The sequence below is a fragment of the Vombatus ursinus genome, unplaced genomic scaffold (genome assembly GCF_900497805.2).
Source record: "Vombatus ursinus unplaced genomic scaffold, bare-nosed wombat genome assembly UNPS02003292.1, whole genome shotgun sequence".
NCBI classification, from domain to species: domain Eukaryota; kingdom Metazoa; phylum Chordata; class Mammalia; order Diprotodontia; family Vombatidae; genus Vombatus; species Vombatus ursinus.
Window position 1 is genome coordinate 4,211,803 of NW_020943070.1, and position 3,746 is coordinate 4,215,548.

The following is a 3,746-nucleotide window of genomic DNA, read 5'->3' on the forward strand; positions in this document are numbered from 1 at the left end:
CATCTCAGTCACAACCCCAATTGCCTTGCCAAAAAAAAAGAATAAATTTGCACATCTCACACTTTTTTTGAGCTACTGTAATTCTGCTTCACTCGCAGAGCACAGCACCTTCTTGAGGTGGCACGCCATGCTGGGCGGTCCTTTGCTGGTGTCTCCCCATGTAATCAATTTCAAAATTCTACGTATAGAACCCTGTGCTCACTGCTGAGGGAGATACTCTAATGAGCTGATTGTTCCCTCCAAGGATAGATATTTCAACTCATCCACATCTACCCATCCTTTGTGAAGGCTGTTCACATCCTTCCATTAAGTTCACCTTTGGGGAGTTCCACCTAAGGTGCTGGAAGCTGTCCTCCTCTTCCCTTGATACAGAGGACATATCAAGACAACTCGAAAACTGCTCAACTATAATAGGTAAATGGAGGCATATGACTAGCCGCCCCGCCCCCCACATTTTACATTCCACATTTCGCTTTGTGAATCCTTTGCTACATTTCTCCTTCAAACAGTTGGAGGATACAAAAAGATCAAGTAAGACAAAATCCCTGCCCTCAGGGAGTTTGTAATCTACAGGTCCTTGGGGATTATTAGAAGGTGACAAATACCTCATTGAAAAGAAGGCTGGATTTTGGAATCAGAGAAACTGGGTTGAAATTCTGGCTTGTCTACTTTATTCTGGTGTGAAATGTTTACCTCTTTGGCCCCTGGTTTCTTCATCTGTCAAATGAGAAGGTTAGACCCTATAACCTCTAAGGTCTTTTCCAGCTCTAAGGATCTGATAACTGTTAGATATTCTTCCCAGTCCTGGCCTAAAAGGGTTAAGCAGGCTTGACGTTCCCTAGAGGAAGGGCAGTTTCGGTGGTGAGTGTGTGTTCTGGGCTGGGACAGGCTGGGACAGGGCATTAAGGGGGGCGGGCTCCTCTCAAGGTCCCTGACACTGAAGCTAGAGAGCTTGCCAGAGTCATTTTGTTTACTTAGCTGGCAGCTGACATGTCCAAGGTCCCTGCCGGCCCTGCGTTTCCACATACAGTTTTCAGTCACCTTCTTTTTTGGGGGAGTCAGTGGGTGGGGAGAAGTGCAGACTACTGGAACCCTGGCACAATCCAGATTGAGCTCCCCTCTCTTGGAGAGCAGGCTGGACCACCTTTGGACAGGGTGACTGTTAAGAGCATTTCTTCTTAGAGAAAAGGGCCCCAATAGCTCTGGGCTAGGGTGGTTCTTGGAAGGTCTTTAGCCCAACAAACATTGATTCCTATCGGCTGGCTGGGAGCCTGGGGGGGAGGGGGGAATGCATAGTTTAGATAAGACAAAGTCTTTTCCCTAATGGAAAGGGTGATGAATTTAGTGTCCAGAGACTGGGTTAGAGTCCATTTCTTTGAGCTATTCCCTGGGAAATGAACATTGGTGCTGGAAGGAGAAACTCTGAGTTTGAATATTGCCTCTCTGTCTCATTTATTCAGTCACCAAACACTGGACGGAGAATGTGATTAGGTACTGGGAGCTAGGCTAGTGAGATAAGATGCTGCTTTTGTAAGCACTCTGAAAGGAGATAAGGTCCAAACACCCACAACTCTGACACCCATTCCATTTCGGGGGTTGGGAGGTGGGGCTGGGAAGACCAGCCCTCTGGTTTCATTGGTGGAGGGAGCTTTGAACGAGGAAAGTCCTTTCACTGCTGGCTGCAAGGCAGCGCTTCCTCCAAAAGGGAAGTCTTAGGAGTTCTCTGGGGCACCGAGAGGTGAAGCCATTTACCCAGGGTCAATGTGTCAGCCAGTAAAGGGACTTGAATGCCCAGGTCTTCCTAATTCCAAGGCTGATTCTCTACACACTCCAATGTCTAGAGTACATAGTTGTTGTTCAGTCCTGTCCGACTCTTCATGACCCCAGCTGGGGTTTTCTTGGCATAGACCCTGGAGTTGTTTGCCAGTTCCTTACCCAGTGGATTAAGGCAAACTGAGGTTAAGTGACTTGCCTAGGGTCACACAGCCAGTGAGCATCTAAGGCTAGATTTGAACTCGGGTCTTCCTGACTCTAGGCTTGTCTCTTTATCAACTGGCTTTAGGTGGCTCTAGCCACCTAGCTCTTTCCACAAAGTACATTAGAAAGGTGCAGACAAAGTGTATGTTAGCTCTGAGGGAGGAGGGCTTTACTGATTTGGGATCTAAACAGGCTTCCTTGAGGAGGCTGCATTTCATTTGGGTGTTAAAGGATAGGAAGGAATTCCAACAGGCAAAGAGGGGAAAGGAGGGCATTCCACATAGAGTGAGCTTATGAACAAAGCCATAGAGACAGGAGGACCTATGGCTCATTCAAGGAATTCTAATAATGACATCTCCCCAAATATTACAATATTTGGATAAACTAGGATGCCTGGAAGAGATAAAGCTGGAAAAATAGATTGGCACCAAATGGCCTTTATGGCCATGGAATCAATGGGGAGCCATTGAAGAGTTTTGAGAAGAGGAGTGACAAGTCCAGATCTATGCCTGAGAACCGTTGTCATGATAACTGTGTGAAGCAGGGGTGGGATTGGAGAGTGAAGGCAGGGAGACCTTCCCAGAGGCCAGGCTGGCTTCCATGCACTTGGGAGAGGGCAGAGTGGACAGTGTGAGCTGGCCTTGGGGTCAGGAAGGTTCGAGGCCCACCTCTGACCCATGTGAACCTGGGCAATTCACCTCAACCTCTTAGTGCCTCAGATAGCTCTCCAAAACTCAAACAGCTATAGCTCAGGTTTCCATCTGCATTAAGAGAGGGAGTTTCCTAATGGGAAGTTCCCCACACCAAATGAAATCACAAGTCTGGTCTTTAAAAAAAGAAAGGGGGGGTCGGGAAAGGGTGCCATAGGCCAAGAGGGGCAAAGAAGACATTCCAGGGAACAAGATCTGTTCAAAGTCAAAGGTAGTCCTGTCTTCCAGGAGCACAGAATAATAGCAGCTAATATTTATATAGTATTTTAAGGTTGGCAGGAACTTGACAAACATGGTCACGTTTTGTCCTCACAACAACCGTGGGAGGTAGGTGCTACTATTGTCTCCCTTTTACAGATGAGGTAGCTAAGGCCAGCAGAGCTTAAGTGACCTGCCAAGGGTCACCAGTCAGGAGGAGTCCGGGGCTGCATTTGAACTCAGGTTTTTCTGATGCTGAGTTCAGCTCCAAAGGTACTGTGGCGCCCTCTAGCTGCCCCCTAGACATAGGAGATGAGTGACTGTGGTGGGCTTTGAATGCCGGGCAAAGGGAATAGAGCTTTACTGGGGAGGCAGTAGGAAATCTCTGAAGATTTCAGAGCAGAGTAACATGTCCAAAGCTGTGCATATGAAAGATTATTCTGAGTCTGACATTCCCTTTATGACCTTGGGCACCTTTAACCTCTCTCTGGACCACAGTCAACTCAGCTGTAAAATGGGAATGAGACTATTTGGGCTGCCTCCCCCCCCCCCAATATTCCCTGTACTTAGCATATTGACTGGCACATAGTAGGCATTTAATAAAAGCTTGACTGTTGACCTAGCATAGAATTTTTAGGGGAAAATGTGTTGTAAAACTTAAAATCCTGTGTAAGCTATTATAAATATTATTGTGGTTGGTAATTGCTTGTCCTTATTTATCTGTCTATCCATCCATCCAGCTATCCATCCATCCATCTATCCATCCATCCAGCTATCCATCCGTCCATCTATCCATCCATTTATCCATCCATCCATCTATCTATCTATCTATCTATCTATCTATCTATCTATCTATCTATC